At 44.1% G+C, this 17,048-nt stretch overlaps 1 long non-coding RNA gene and 1 other non-coding gene across 2 annotated transcripts in view; both read right to left on the reverse strand.

The window, feature by feature from the left end:
• Positions 1-9,087: 9,087 nt before the first annotated feature.
• Positions 9,088-9,257, reverse strand: LOC111561592. The gene has a single exon (XR_002744234.2). It is a non-coding gene; the product is annotated as a U1 spliceosomal RNA (small nuclear RNA).
• A 4,263-nt stretch (positions 9,258-13,520) lies between these two features.
• The window catches only part of LOC123386645, a 38,412-nt gene continuing 34,884 nt past the window's right edge, over positions 13,521-17,048 (reverse strand). Inside the window, exon 3 of the long non-coding RNA XR_006600862.1 lies at positions 13,521-14,037. This is a non-coding gene — a long non-coding RNA (uncharacterized LOC123386645). The remainder of the gene's footprint in view (positions 14,038-17,048) is intronic.

Below are 17,048 nucleotides of genomic sequence, written 5' to 3' on the forward strand. Positions count from 1 at the left end.
CCACTACCTCTTGATTTATCCACTTTAGACATTTTAGATATCATGTATTTAATTCATACCATGATACATGAAGGTTAAAGCCATTTATACTTAACTGTATTTTTTGAGATTCAACCATGGGTATCTTCCACTTCCCCCTAATCATCTGATTTCTTTTTTCAACATTGAGAGCCGAGCCAGTCAGGGTTCAGTCAAAAAAAAAACATGCAATTATTTGGCCAGAAGGAATCTAATATAAAGACTTGTTTGTGTATAAAAGTCACTGAAAAATTAACAGAGGTTCTCAACTTTGACACTGTTGACCTTTTTTCTTTTTTTTAATTTTAGAGAGAGAACAGGGGAGAAGGGCAAGGGGTGGGGAGGGAGAGAGAATATTAATTAAGCAGGCTCCACACCCAGAGCGGAGATTGACACAGAGCTCAGTCCCACGAGCCTGGGATCATGACCTGAGCCCAAATCAGGATTTGGACACTCAACCGACTGAGCCACCCAGGCGCCCCGACACTGCTGGCATTTTAGACCGAATAATTCTTTGTGGTGTGGGCTGTCCCCTGGGCTGTGGGGCGGTCAACAGCCCTACTGGCTCTCTGGCTGCTCTTCACTAGGTGCCGGTAGTGTTGCCCACACTTAATGCTGAACTGTGACAACCAAAAATCTCTCCAGACATTGTCAAATGTCTCCTGGGCGGGGGGCAAACTTTCCCCTGGTTAAGAACCATTACCCTAAGGCACCTACCACTCCTAAGGTTGGGGGGAACAAAGAGAAAAAGCCGGAATCATTAAAATTTAAAAATGTAGAAAAGGGGACATTTAGCCCCTCAGACCTCTGCCGGTGCTGGTGTCTCCGAGGAGGCACGAGGAAGCCGCTTCTGCAGATGTTGGAGAAACTGCCAACTGGATTCAACTGCTGCCAGAGGAGGGGCCGGCTGCTGCGGAACAGCTTTGCAGGGGTGAGGCTCTCTAGAGCAGGAGGGACACAGGGAGGGCGAGTCACGTTTTTTGCCTCCAGCCCAGACATCTCCCTCTAGTTCCCCTATAGGCAGAGCCAGCTGGCAATGCCCGGTTTGGTTTGCAAATCCTAGTCCCAGCTTCACAAAGCTGATCTAGGTCATTTGAAGCTAAAAGACTCTTACTGGCACAAACACCAAGCCCTCATGTATGATCCCAGGGGATTCTCAAACTTTGAAGGGCTTACAAATCACTGGGAACCTGAGATGAAATTGGGAAAGCAAGCAGGGATGACGGAGAGTCACGGTAAGAAGTTTGAACTTACTCCCAAGGACAGCAGAGAACCACTGAAGAGTGTAAGCACAGGAGACAGCATACTGGATAATTTTTCCTGATGGCTAATCTTATCCATCGTGAATTCTTACTGGTATCAAAAAGAAAACCACAGACCCAAAATGGAGTCACTTATGTCAGGCCACGACACCAAACCAGGGCTTAATACCTAAACCAATGGCCCTTCCAACCTCCCCCCGGAAACATAGTCTGAACTGGTCAGTCAGGAATTTTATGGTCAGCACCAGCAAGGTCACACGGGTCCTCTCTATCCCCCGAAGAAGGATGAGGTAATTGACCTAATAAGACCCTTTTGTCCTCAAAGGTGACTTTACCCCAAATAACCTTTTTTTCCCGCTTATGTCGTCCTTATCCTGTCTTTAGAAACCTTTCTGTAGCCCTTTGCAGCTCCCCTCTACTTGCTAGATGGCATGCTGCCCAATTCATGAATCCCAGTAAAGCCAATTAGATCTTGAAATTTACTCAGTTGAATTTTGTCTTTAACACTGGTTTTGCTCTCACTATTACTTGATTTCCAATCTTAGGGATATTTCCCTTAAGCCACTCTAAGACTATCATCCCCATCAGATTTAATGGCTCCCTTCAATGGGCGCTCAGAGCTTTGCTATATATGCCTTTTTGTCATTGTTGTTATTGTTTAAACGTCTGTTTCTCCCACTAGACTGTTAATGCCTCGACAGGAATTGTGTTGTATTGATTTTGTTTGCCCGCAGTCTAACATAATAAGTGTTCCTTAAAGGCTTAATGGAGGGATGAACCTGGCAGGAAGGCAGAAAGAAATAAAAATATAAATGTACTTGCCAACCTACACCTTCTAGATGCATAATGATTCCTCACGTGACAAAGAAGTATTTTTAAACTGCAGACCACAATTAAACATTTAATAACGTAGAATTAGCAGCAAGATGGCAGAACAGGTAAGTGAACCCTCTTTTTAATTATACATGGACATTTCCTAGTATCTGTGTAATAAATTACTCTGGTGGCAACTCTAGAAACAAAAGTAGATTTTCTCAAGTGACAAAAATGCATAATAATTATAGGAAACTGCCAAAGTTGCATTTATTTTAGTTCCTTGAAAGATGTGCCCACCCAGTGACACTCCAGGGTCCACAGAGCATAATTCTGGGTTTCAGACTAATACTAAATTGCTGGGGCGCCTGGGTGTCTCAGTCCGTTAAGTCTCCGACTCTTGGTTTCGGCTCAGGACGTGATCTCACAGTTCGTGAGTTCCAGCCCCGAATCGGGCTCTACCCTGACAGCACGGAGCCTGCTTGGGATTCTCTCCCTCCCTCTCTCTGCCCCTCCCCCACCCATGCTTGCTCGCTCTCTCTCTCTCTCTCTCCCTCAAAATAAATAAAATGAACAAACAAACAAACAAACAAAAAAGACTAAGCTGCTCTACTTGTTCGCTCCCTCAACTCATTCTTCTTCCCCTACTCTGTCCTGACTCTTCCTACCTATGGATCTCAATGTCAGCCTCCCCAGTCTGGCAGAAGAGTTGACTTCTTCAGCCTCCCACCTTGACTCCTTCCTTGCTTTCCTTGCTTCCTCACGGCTCAGCCATTCTTAACACCCTCCCGACCTGACCCCAGTGCCTCTCGTTCCCCCCCCCCCCACTTCCCACCAGATTGGCCCAGGCTCTGGGTGGCACCTGAACAGGTAAAGCAGCTAGTAGGTTGAGATGTCACAGTGACAAGAGCATAGCATTGGAGTTAGGTGGCCTTGAGTCAAATCCTGCCTCTGCCACTTTCTTAGCTCTGGGACTTTGGGAAATCTATTCAACTTCACTAGTGTTCAGTATTCTCTTCTCTAATGTGGCAATAATGTCTACCTTATTGGCTGTTAGGAAAATTAAAACACGTGTCACATGTAAAGTGCCAAGCATAATGCCTGCTGTCTTACGTGGGAAACTGGCTCTGAGAGGGAGGCTTGTGTGCAGGAGTTTTTTTAGAGAATGCCCTTGGGATCAATATGGGGGAGGGAAGAAAACAGAAGGGGGCAGAGAAGAAAGTTGAACTATACTGTGGTCACAGTGAGCTCTGGAGCTGGGAAAGTCCTTCAGAATAGCTCTGTTTTCCACCCTATAGGCCAGTTGACATTCCTCGGAGATGTTATGTGACCTTGGATGAGGCGACTGTCCTCAGTTGATGGCAATTCCCAGAGGCTGAAAGCTGTCAACTGCCAACAACACTCCCCACAGTTGAGGCAATGAGGCTCAGACCTGAGTCAGGGATCTGGACAAATGGTGGTGTGGTGGAATACAAAAATCTACGTGGTCTTTGTCTCTGGTTCCAGCCACAGAGCTCTAAAAGTTCTTGGAATTTCCTGAGTGATGAGATGTATTTTATTATTCATAACAAGCCCTTTGCTCATACCTGAGTTTATGCTAATGAGGTGACTTAGGGTGGGACCCCTAGATCAACTAGATGGGGCGCGGTCACCAGAAAGACCAAGTTGATTAGAAAATTACAACTTTGAGCCCCACCCACCAACCCCCGTGGGAAGAAGATGGGGGTAGAGATTGAGCTGTATACAAACTTTTGAATGAGGTTGGTAAATATGCAGAAGTGCTGGGAGGATGGCATGACTGGAGAGGGCGTGGAAGCTCTGTGTCCCCCTCTCCCCAACCCCTAGGCGTCTTTTGCCTATGCATCTCTTCCATTGGCTGTCCCTAAGTTGTGTCCTTTATGATAAACTGGTAAACATAAGTAGAGTGTGTTCCTGGGTTCTGCGGCCATTCTAGCAAATTATGGAACATGGGGAAGGGATCATGAGAACCTCTGATTTATAGCCAGTTGGTCAGATGTACTGGTGGCCCTCAATCTACAACTGGTGTCTGAAGTGGGGACAATCTTGTAGAACTGAGTCTCGAACCTGGGCAGTCTGCTCTAACTCTGAGTAGTTAGTGTCAGAATTGAATGGAATCTTAGGACACCCAGTTGGAGGTGGAGAGTTGATTTTTCATCAGAAAAGCACACCAGGTGAATACTTGATAAATGTAGTAAATAAATGTAGTAAAATAAAAATGGTACTAACACGTAGTGGACTTTTCAGTAAATATTTACTGAATGAGAGAGTAAATGCTCACCCCGGGCACCAAGATCTTGCCTACAGTTGTTAGTTGGTGCCACCCAGTTTCTTTTTTTAATTTAATTTTTATTTTTTTAATGTTTGTTTATTTTTGAGAGGAGGGGAGGGGCAGAGAGAGAAGGAGACACAGAACTCAAAGCAGGCTCCAGGCTCTGAGCCGTGAGCACAGACAGAGCCCAATGCAGGGCTCTAACTCACGACCTGTAATATCATGACCTGAGCCAAAGTCAGACACTTAACCGACTGAACCATCCAGATGCCCTGGTGCCACCCAGTTTCCATCTGCCTTTAACTATACCTGAGTAGGATTCTTGAACTCACAACTTTTTGAAAATAGCAAACGGATTAACAACTGAACGCACAAAATGGAATAAGCACTATATGCTGTTATAGTTTTATGACTATGAGCTAACTTTAAAGTGTGTGTGTGTGTGTGTGTGTGTGTGTGTGTGTGTGTGTGTGTCGTCAGAACTGTAAGTAGACCCACTCAGGAAGGCACTGCTGGGATGGTTAGGTAGGGCTGGGGAGGAAGATCTCAAGCAAGCCAAGGAGCATGATTAACTCAAATCTACACCGGAGGTCCCTGGGCAGCAAAGAAAACTTCTCAGTCCCAATGCAGTGTGGCTCCTTTTCTCTCAATACCCAGGATGAACACACCTACCCGCTCACACCCCCCTCCCCCGGCCTCACTCTCTCCCTGTCAGCTTCTGAATGGCCAAATCCAGCTGCAGGGGTTTGTGCACACAGAATAGGATTCTCAGTTTCTGCCTGTTATTTCTCAGAGCTCACCCTCCAAGAGCATCGTCACACTGAACAGATTTTTTAAGAGATTTGCATCGCTTCTCCGTGCCTTCCTGCGAATGCCAGCTGCTGCCGCTATTGTGTAAAAGACACACCCCTCTCTTGCTTGCCTTGGAGCACTGCCTCTGCGCTGGGCTACAGGATGACGCAGGATTTCACAACCACCCTCTCCTTTGGCCAGGGGCGTAGAGCTTCCAGGCAGCACACGTCCTGCAAATGGCCCCACTTGGCCTACACTAAAACGGTCCCTAGGATCAATTCAATAGGTAACTAACAAGAGATACGGGAAATGGGGAACAGTGCCAAGGGTCTGGCTGGGCTGGATGTGACGTGTGAGTGGCAGATCATACCTGCATTTTTGTGTCTTCCTTCAGCATCACTGTGGGACTAGAGATTAGGAACAGAGACTAAGAATATTACGGATGGACTCATGTTGGAGTGACTCATTGGGCATATCAGAAAGGCTGGGGGCATTCCTACTCCATGTTCAGAGAAATTCCACATTGAAAAACTGACCACAAGAAGTGCCTGGGTGGCTCAGTCGGTTAAGCGTCATGATCTCATGGTTTTGTCAGTTCAAGCCCCGCGTCAGGCTCTGTGCTGACAGCTCAGAGCCTGGAGCCTGCTTTGGATTCTATGTTTCCTTCTCTTTCTGTCCCTCCCCTGCTCATGCTCTGTCTCTCTCTGTCTCTCAAAAATAAATGTAAAAAAAAAAAACTGACCATGTTTAAAAAATTTTTTTAATGTTTATTTTTGACAGAGAGACCGTGTGAGCAGGGATGCAGAGAGAGAGAGAGAGAGAGAGAGAGAGAGAGAGAGGGAGACACAGAATCCGAAGCAGGTTCCAGTCTCTGATCTGCCAGCACAGAGCCCAACCCAGGGCTCAAACCCACAGACAGCGAGATCATGACTTGAGCCACAGTTGGATGCTCAACCGACTGAGCTACCCAGGCACCCCTGACCATGTTATCCAGGCTGAATAAAACACTAATGTATTCAGGAAAGTGTCCATATCCCAAGTGAAGGACAAAGGCTTAACTAATTGGAGGTCCTAGGGAAAGGGTCTATAGTGTCTGAAAGATAAATTTCAATATAAAATAATCAGGAATATGAAACAGTAATTTTACATACACATAGTAGAAAAACATGCTATTTTTTTTTTAATTTAAAAAAAAAATTTTTTTTTTTGGAGAGACAGAGAGAGAGAGAGACAGAGTGTGAGTGTGAGCGGGGGGGGGGGGGGGGGGGGGACAGAGAGAGAATGAGACAGAATCCGAAGCAGGCTCCAGGCTTTGAGCTGTCAGCACAGAGCCTGACTCGGGGCTTGAACTCACAAACCGTGAGATCATGACCTCAGCCGAAGTCCCACGTTCAACCGACTGAGCCACCCAGGTGCCCCAAAACATGCTATGTTTTTATCCATCTTAAATCTCCTATCGAAAATTTAAAAGTAAAAAAAAATTGGAAAAAAAAAAAAACTTCTCATGACCCCACTTTCCCTCTAGCTAACATCGCAAAACAACACTCCTCCAAAGAGCTGTCAACAGGTTGTCCCTAATTCCTTGACTGCTATTCTCTCATACCACCCCAATCAGGCTTCACTTCCATCACTGTGATGAGTGAAGGGCACCAATGACCTCTTCCTGGAAATATTTTCCTCATTTGGTTTCTGGGCCTCTGAACTCTCTTGCTTTTATCTCTCTGGCTCCTCCCTAGTCTTTTGCTGGCCCCAACTTTTCTTCTCAGCATGTGACTGGTATAGTGCCCTATGCCTCCATCTGTCTCTTCTCTCTCCCTTGGTTGTCTCATCTGATCTTACGGCCTTGTTTGCCCTACGACTCCCACCTGTATACTCCAGCCAGGCCTCGGCCCTCATCTCTGGACTTGTACACCCATCTGCCTTCTCCTTCCCTACGTGTATGTCTACTAGATGTCTTGTTCTGCTCTCCCACTCCACTCCGTCTCCAACACCAGGCTCACTCCATCCCTAGCCCTCCACATCTCAAATGGTGGCAATTCCATGACTCCAGTCACCGAGGCCCCAAAGCTTGTAGTCATCTTTGACTCTCCTTTCTTTCATATCCCGTATCTGATCCACCAGGAAATTCTATTGCATATACTTTCAAAATGTCTCCAAAATCTGATTGCGTCTCCCAGTTTCATTCCTCACTCCCTGGTCACCATAATTCTCCACCCCCCCTTAGTTGTTATTGGCTCCTAACTGGTCATGTCACTCCCCTGCTCAAAATCTTTTAGTGGCTGCCTGTTTCTTTCTGAATAAAGGCCGAAACACTTACAGTGACCTGCCAAGCCCTATAGGATCTTGCCCAGTTGTTACTGATCTCACTTTTTACTATCCTCCCTCTCACTCACTCTATTCCAGTATTTTTGTTTTGTTTTGTTTTACTGCTCCTTGAGCATAGCAAGCATGCCTCTACCTCAGAGCCTTTGCCCTGGTATTCGCTCTGCCTGGAATGTTCTTCCCCACATGTCTGCATGGCTCCCCTCCACCCCAACCTTTTCTAGTCTCTTCAAATGGCATCTTCTCCATGAGGCCTTCTTGAGAACCCAATTTAAAACTATCTACTGTATCCCTACTCTCCCTAGCATTCCCAATCACCCTGCCTTGCTTTATTTTGTCCTCATACTCCTTACCACATTCTAACACATTGATACCATAAATTATTTACTGTGTATTATATACCACCCCTGTTTTGTTCACTGGATCCCAGCCCCTACAGCAGAGTTAGCAAATGCTAGGATTTAATCAGTATTATTGAATGAATTAGTCATACTAGTTATACAATTATACTTAATTATTGAATTTCAAAGCAATTCTTTTTACAAAGCCAATAATTCCATTATTTTTATGGAATAGATTAAAATTACACACTGTCATTAACAACTAGTAATTATTTTCATTAATTCAGTGTCACTTGGCTGAAAATCATATAATCCTCTTCTGTAGATTCCAAAGTACCTGTCCTTTCTAAACTTGCTACAAGGGAAACTCTCTATCTGTACCCAAACACTGCCCGTATTATAAATCATAATAACCAGCCTCTGTGACTCAGACACTGGAACAATATGGCCACACACAGGGTTGTGGGATCAGGTTGCCACGGTAACCCTCTACTCCCATCTTCTCTGAATTTAATTGTTCCGTTCTAAAATTGCACACTCTTGAGTTCAGCCTGCTTCAACTCTGCCAGGCCTTAGCTGGCAGGAAATTAAGTGACAGTATTATTATTCACCATAATTACTTGCTAATGATAATTTATATTTAGAAATATGAGAAAATATAGAAAAGAGATATTTAGGAGAGCTTTTCAATCCATCTAATGCTGTTTAAATACCGGTACTAGCTTTGCATGTTGTGAGAACACTATCTTTACTTTGCTGGCCCCCATCATGCACCACCCTGCCCCATGATAGACCTCTACCTTTCAGTTTATTGTGTTCCAGTGTAAGATAACTGAACTTGCCTCCTTGGTCTCCAGTCCTTTGGGAAACTCAAAGAAAAAAGTTGTTGGAGACTATATGATTGATATAGTTTAAGTTGTGGATAGTAAGTTTCCAGTTATTAAAAGGAAAATGAGCCAACAAAAAAACTGTTCAATGTCTTGATTATTTGGGAAAAGTAAGATAATTATCATTAAAAAAAATAATAAATCTGTAGTAGGTCAGGTAATAAAAATAAATGGCAACTTTTTAAAATAACCTTGTCCATTTTCAGAAACATAATTGTAATCTTTATAACCAAGTTAATTTCCTTAATAATGGCCTGAGGTGTTTTCATTTTCTGGTTTTATCTGTATTTTTTTAATGTTTATTTATTTATTTCTGAGAGAGAGACAGAGAGAGAGAATGCAAGTGCGGAAAGGGAGCAGAGAGAGAGAGAGAATCTTTTTTAATTTTTTCCCCTCACTATCACAAATTATGCTGTCAAGTTTCCCACATTTGGGGAAAGCGCAGGGGTCACCACATCTGGAGTGCAATGGATAAGCCTTGCCCTGGGAAACCACCTTTGTGATCATGGTATCTCCCCTGCCAGGTAAGTATTTTTAAATTTTTTTTAAATGTCTTATTTATTTTCAAGAGGGAGACAGAATTCAAGCCAGGGAGGAGCAGAGAGGGAGACATAGAGTCTGAAGCAGGCTCCAGGCTGAGCTGTAAACACAGAGCCCTACTTGGGGCTCAAACTCATGAATCGCGAGATCATGACCTGAGCTGAAGTCAGATGTTCAACCGACTGGGCCACCCAGGTGCCCTTGAGAGAATCATAAGCAATCTTAAGCTCAGTGCAGAGCCCAACACAGGTGTCAATCCCACGACCCTGGGCTCATGACCTGACACGTAACAGACTGAGCCACCCAGGTGCCCCTTATCTGTATTTTTCAAATCAAAGAGAGCTACTAGCTCCGCACTTAAGCCATAACCCTAAGCCTTAACAGATCCTGGAAGCCTGGATCAAGCCAAGACAGTGGGCATTAGAGGGGAGGAGTGCAGATGTGAAAGGTATTTGCGAGATGGAATCATCTGTGAGTGCATACATGTATGGAGAGAAGAGAACAGTAAGGTTGACTCTCAAATTCTGACATGAGCGAGTGGGTAGAAGAGTGGCTTGGCACTCCAACCATCGAGTTAAGGCACCTAACCTGGGAAGAGGCTTTTCCAGGAAGATGAAGACCTTTCATCATTTGGGGCACATGATCCGCTGGATGAATATGGTCAGTAGGCAGTGGTCAGATGAGAGGCTTGGACTGGTACTGTAGATTGAGAGTGAGCTGGGTAGGCCACAGAAGCCAGTCCAGTTTCCAGATTTTGTGAGAATAATGACTGGGGGCTCTGCAAAGGCTATGTTTTATTCTACTTTATTCCAACCCTGTAAAGAATATACACCCACTGAGGTTACACAGGCATGTAAAGTGGAAATGGCCCCCTAGGCCAATGTCTGGTCCCAAGAGTCCCTAGGGGTGAGGAGTCTGTAGGTCAGGAGAAGCAGAATCGTGGGGCTCAGTCTGCTGTCTTTTGTCCTATTTTAGGCAGGGCTTGGGGTAGTCCTTGGGGACCTCCTGGCCCCATCTTTTCTTCTCAGCATGTGATTGGTATAGTGCCCTATGCCTCCATCTGTCTCTTCTCTCTCCCTTGGTTGTCTCATCTGATCTTACAGCCTTGTTTGCCCTACGACTCCCACCTGTATACTCCAGCCAGGCCTCGGCCCTCGTCTCTGGACTTGTACACCCATCTGCCTTCTCCTTCCCTACCTGTATGTCTACTAGATGTCTTGTTCTGCTCTCCCACTCCACTCCGTCTCCAACACCAGGCTCACTCCATCCACAGCCCTCCACATCTCAAATGGTGGCAATTCCATGACTCCAGTCACTGAAGCCCCAAAGCTTGTAGTCATCTTTGACTCTCCTTTCTTTCATATCCCATATCTGATCCACCAGGAAATTCTATTGCATATACTTTCAAAATATCTCCAGAATCTGATTGCTTCTCCCGGTTCAAATGTCCAGCTTGTCTCCATATAAGGAATTTCTTGCTGCACCTTAGCAACAGACTTCTGCATTTTATTTCTTGCCATACATTTGGCCTATTGGAGGTTTCAGTATATCAGGCCTCCTCCAGGGAGTTATCAGCACATAAATAGTAAACTGAGGCTTTGGGCTTGGATGAAATCCCAGGAAGGACAGAGTGAGAAAAGAAGGGGGCAGAGATGGAACCCTGGGGAACCCCAGCATCTAGGACCAGAAAGAAGACCAGTGAAGGGAACAGGGAGAGAAATGGTGGGGCAGATGGTGTTATGCAAGTCAAGGGATGGGGGCTTCAAGTAGGGAAGAGGGTTCTACTGTGTCAAATGCTGCAGAGAGCAGTTAAATAGGGCTGGAGATGAGTCCAATGGGCTTGGCAGTTAGGAGGTCACTGTGACTTTGGCCAAGCCAAGTCTTATTCCTTCAAGTCAAGGAGCAATGCTGGACCAAGAGGTGAGGATAGGAATCTATGTTGAACTGGCTACAGGAGGGAGTCACAGGATTCGGTAATTTTTCTGTCCAGAAAACATAATTTATGTTATATATATTATATAAAATATAATTTATACTGAAACTATTTGCAGGTTTTAAGCCATCATTTAATTCATTGTCTGTACAGATAATATGGGGGGGGGGGGGGAGAAGAAAATACACCACAATTCTCACAGTGCTTGCAGAATAGTGAGTTTATGAGTGTGTCTCCCTTTTTCTTCTCTTCTTCCTTCTTCCTCAAATGTTTAGTAATATGCTCATGTTGCTTTCAAGAGAAAAAACAGTTTAAGGATAACAAAAGCATATCTTGCAAGGTATTCACTGGCAAATTCCAAATGAGTAAGGGATGACAAATATTGTTTCCAACTTTATTTGAAACTTTTACTCAGGTCTATTTTAATGTAGACGATTTGCATTTGAACATCAGAGAAAAAGTGTAGGTAGGATGTTTAAACCATCCACATAAGAGTAAGCTCTTAACCCTAAGGCATTTTAGAATCGCCTAGAAAGCTTTGCAGGAAGTATTGATGCCCAGGCCAATTATATCAGGATCTGGGGGTAAGGAGCACCTGGCTGGTTCAGTCAGAGGAATGTGCAACTCTGGAGCTCAGGGTCGTGAGCTTGAGACCATGAGGGGTGTAGAGATTACTTAAATAAAACTTAAAAAACAAAACAAAACAAAGAATCTTTGAGGGGTGTAGCCTAAGGTTAGGTGTTTATTAAAGCTACACAGGAGATTCTACATGCAGCCAGGAATGAAAGCGGCTGGATTAAGCTGCATAACAGGACTGTGTCTAAAAAAATCATTCCATTCTCTTTCCTCCTCCCCCTTCCTTTATAGATCAAGTCACCCTGACACAGTTTGAATGCATCCTATACCATTCGTTCTATCAGTCTGTAATTATTTATGTACGTATTTGTGTGGCTTTTCCATTAATGTCCGTTTCCCCCACTAGTCAGTGACTGGGGTGATGACAGGGACCTGATAGTTTTATGTACTTTACCAAGCTTCCAGCACTAGCCTGGCAGAGTGAAGTTGCTCTATAAATATCTGTTGAATGAATAAAACAGTATCAAAACATTTACAGATCAGATGATGGGTATGTTTCACACTGAAAAATAAATTTTGACTCTTCTCTCCCAAGGTGGGTCAGACTGGCCTGAAGGGAGAAATGGAACCAAAGGGAGCCACAGTCTGGCATTAGGCTCAAGCTGGCTAAAGCAAAGATGAATGGAACACACATTCACGAGAGGCCTGCTAGGAAGCCAAGAAGGACCTAAAGCTTCAAATTGTAGAGACAAGAATGAGAACAAGAGAAGTCTGGATTTGCAAGACAGACACAGGAAGCAAGTTCAGAGGAATACATGAAGAGCCCCCATCCCCAGGGCTGAGAGCCTTTTGTGATGCCCAAATCCAATTAGAGTTAAGGGCACCTATGCCGTCCAGACAAATTCCAGAAGGACCTTGTGAACCCCGAGATTCTATGACACTTAACTGTCAGATCAAAAAAATTAGATGATTGTGAGAAAATATAACCTTTCGTTTCATGAATAAAACCCCCAAATCGGTGAACCGATACTGTGTTCGTACATTCCCTGTTTCAAGAATGTGCACAACTAAGGGGAAAGAGGGCTTGAGATGAATAATAAATATAATGCCTTATTTAAAGAATATCTTAAGTCTATAATAGCTTCCAAAAATGTTGTATGGAAAAGCAAGTGTTTTAGGTAACCCTCATTTCTAAAATGATTCAGACACATGATTGATTTATTATTTAATATAGTCAGAGGTTTAACTTTCCAAAGGTTGATTCTAAACACGTTCACGCATGGCTGCAGGTATTGCCTACCTAGATATAAAAACAGAACTCGCTAGAGATTGCCAAGGACACGTGAAGAACATCCCACAGTCTGTAAGTTAAGGGACAGTTTGTCCTTATCTTCCTATAGCCATTTACCTTTTTGTTTAAGACATCTGTTTGAGTGGGGTCATTTGGGATAAAACCTTGTAAATAAAAGAAGAAATTAGCAAAGACATTTGAAATAAAGCTTTTACAATTGTTTGAAAAGGGACCAAAGTATAGAAACCCACTTTTGTGTAAATGGCCAGAAATGAGAATTCTAGGTAAATTCTGAAAGGATAATAAGAGGTGTCATATTCTGAGAACTTCATCAGGTAAACTGCATTTTCAGTGCAGTGGAATTGAAGCAGAAACAGGATTTTACAACTTCCAACAGGCTGGAGAAAAATTGTTTCCAAAAAGAAAGATTTTCTTAGTGAGTGTGAATTCTATTTTTACAAAGTGGTTTGAAATCAAGGTTGTGAATCAATGAAGCAAACCACAAAGGATACCGACGGCAAGCCCTTTAATCAATAGGAACACAACTGTACAAGGAGTAGGTAGGCAATATGTTTCCAATCCTTAACATATCTTTATTGGTATACAGTCCACACAGGCGGGAAAGTGTTCCCCTTAATACCACAGATTTCCGCTCACAAAGAGCTTTCATACTGAAGCAAGTGACAAGATAGAGTGTGTCTTTCTTCTCCTGGAGTCCCCAGCCTGTGTGGGAACGTGACTGATGTCGTGTTCTACCCAGCGTGCAGGATGTCACTTGACCCTCCGCTGCACAGACTGCCTCTGACATTTCTTTCTGAGCCTGCTTCTTTGCTGCTAGCCAATCCTTTCCCGAGACAGGAGCATCCATATTCCACCCTGCTTGTTGTCTGCTCTGCCACTTTGTCTGGCTCCGGCGTCCTTGCCGTATGACCAAGCTCCCATCTGGCTTCCTGAGTAGTTCCATCAGCATTCCTGCCATGACAGAGCCCACAGGAATCAGCAGAAGACAATCACTACCAGCAAAGCCTGGGATGCAGATGTTCACAAACCTCTAGGTAATATCCATCATCATCCAGCCCCAAGCTGGACGCGGCTGAGGAATAAATGAGTAACGCAGATGCTGCTGTTACTGAGAATGAGCCAGGCAGAAGCAAGATAGAAGTCCCAGGCAGACTTAGTAATTATTTATCTGCGGCCTGATTGTTCTTACATAAGAGAAAAGTAGCTCTTTGGTGTGAAAGGGGACACCTGAACTTAGAGCTGGTTGGAGTCCTGGGTCTCCCCTAGATCAACTATGTGATCTTGGGAAGGTATAATTTATTCATCAGTACCTAAGTTCAGCATTGCTGGGAGAGTTAAATGAGGCTCCTCGAGCTGAGCCAGGAGGTGCTTACGCCCATCTAGATCACCTCTCGGTGGCTTTGTGTGAAGCTGCTCTAATTCCATCTTCCCCAGGGCCCTCCACGACTCAGTCCTCTCCTGGCTCCAGTTCTCATTACTGAACTTAGTACCTAAAGTATTCATGAGCTAATGCAACATATACTTAGGGTTCCTATTGTGTCCTGGACTGAGTGAAATGGGTACATTTCCTGCACTCGTGCAATTTACAAGTCAAATTGAAGGAACAGACATGAATTAAAAGATGATACAGGTGAATGAGTAACAAGCCCGGGGAAGTGCTGTGAAAGAGAAGGGCTATTGGAGTGAATACCAGGGCAACCCGGGCTTCAAGGAAGGATTTCCCAAGGAAATGATGGTTAGACAGAGAGATGAAAGATGAGAAGGCATTAACTAGATGAAAGGGCACTTGGGGAGGAGGTGGCAAAGAGTGTGACATGAAGAACTGAAAGAAGCCAGGGCAGCTGGCTTGGCTTGGAGACCATGCTTGGGATTTGGCCTCTATCCTGAGGGCAATGGGGAATCACTGAAGGGTTATGAGTAGGCTGACAGCAAAATCGGATCCGTATTTTGAAAAACCCACTGGGTGCTGTGTAAAGATTATATTGGACAATGAAAGAGTAGAAGTGCAGAGACTAGTGTGGAGGCTACTGCCGTGATCTGGGTAAGACCTGATGATAACCTAGCCTGAGGTGGTGACCAGCACAAGACAAGCATTGGATACTGGGGTGAACAGTACAGGCTGAGTCTCTCCCCTCATGGAGCTTATGGGGAAGACATTAAACTAGTATTCACAGTTGGGGACGAGTACGATAATGGGTAGAGAGTTCTCCAAGTGTACCAGGCAGAGGTTCCAGAATACTCTTCCAGTACTCCATCCCCTCCCAGTCCTGGAGCCCAGCTTTGAGACAGCTCTTCCCAAGGATAAGGTCTGTTCCTTGAATCCCAAGTTGGTGGCTCATTGATAAATCAGCTAGTTGCTGACTCATGCCTGGATTTCTGACTCTTTTGGGATTTTACCTCTTTGAAAAAGTGGACACCTGCTGAGCATCAAACTGCTTCCCATATCTGTACCTTGGTTCTCACCTTTCCAAGCCCTGGTCCAGACTAGAACCCATAGAACATCCAAGCTTGCCAGTTAGGACCTCTACTGTCAGTAGGTGTGTCCAGGTCAGTCCAGTGTCTGATCCACCCCAGTGAGGGATTCTACACAAAATCTATGCTAGACCTTCTCCTGGTTAGACCCCTACCATGTCCCACTGGTTCCCAAAATAAGGGATCAACTCTCCTCTAGCTATTCTTGATGAGACACTTTCATTAAAAGCCTTTAGTTCCAGCTATGGAAACTTCTAGAAAATAGGGAAATTATACTTGCTCATCTTGGTAGACTAATGACCAGTTTTGTTAAATTATTTTTATCATGATGAGAATGTTATAAAAACTTTGTTAATGTACATAAAAGCAGAAAAGAGATATTACATTTGAAAAGCACTCAAAGTATTTATTGATATTCTTTTCTGAAATAGGTCACTTTCTGAAAAGACCAAAACCATCGTGGCTTTCATTTTAGATTTCAGTGTGAAAGAAAAGGAGATCCCGGTAAAAATCCCAAACTCAGGAAGATGGAACATGTAACAAAGGAGCGGAAGCAGAATTTTAGAATACGTGGTTAATTATGACTTTTCCACCAATAAAATTCCACGTGATACAGTGAATAAAAGAATTGTGCATGTTCAGTATTGTGGAATGATAATTTGCATCGATGGTGCATTAACCAATTCAAGCAAGCTTAATGATGACAAGCTTCGAGAGGAAAATAAGACTCTGGCTCAGTTAGAATAATGATTAATTCGCAACTGCAATTAACACTTTGGTCTCAGTAGAGAAGCTAGCTGGATGTGCGGCAGTGATGTAATCAGACTGTTTATGTCTGGGTTGAGCTGCATCAATGATGTAGGACACAGGGTACTGAATCTCTATTTCTAAAAAAAGAAAAGACAGGTTTTTTGGAGCTAAGATTGATACAAAGATTTGTCTTTATGATGTAATTTAATAGGTATTTTTGTACAGAACTAGGATCCTGCCTCCCCCATCAAACATACTACCATCTTTCTTCTGATTTCTTCAGGAAACTAACAAAAGACACGCGGGGATCCATAAACCATAACTTTTACTTAGGGCTCTCCCTCTGATCTTCTGTATGATTGCAGAGTATTTCATGTAAATAGCTTCAATGTCTGGATTCAGATTTGGTTTTTAATGTGTGTTCAAAGGCCAGGAGCCCAGGAGCATGCAGGTGTTACTGAAATGACTGGCGTGTGACTAACGATGTTTCCACATTAGGCACAGATAAAAGAGCGAGTCTCTGGTTTATGGTTACAGCAGCTCTTTGCAGGGCCTGCCTCTGCAGTTTGCCTCTGGGAGTCAATAGGAGGGCACTTACCAGTCTGAGTGCCTTCTCTGCCCTCTGTCACATTGCTTGTCACACACTGGATCACAATCTATCCTCAGGGCCGACCACCAAGTGGCTGACTGAGTTAAACATTCATAGCAACTAAACCAGATCACCGCCAGGCTCGGTAATC

This window comes from Felis catus, chromosome B4 (genome assembly GCF_018350175.1).
Source record: "Felis catus isolate Fca126 chromosome B4, F.catus_Fca126_mat1.0, whole genome shotgun sequence".
Classification (NCBI taxonomy): domain Eukaryota; kingdom Metazoa; phylum Chordata; class Mammalia; order Carnivora; family Felidae; genus Felis; species Felis catus.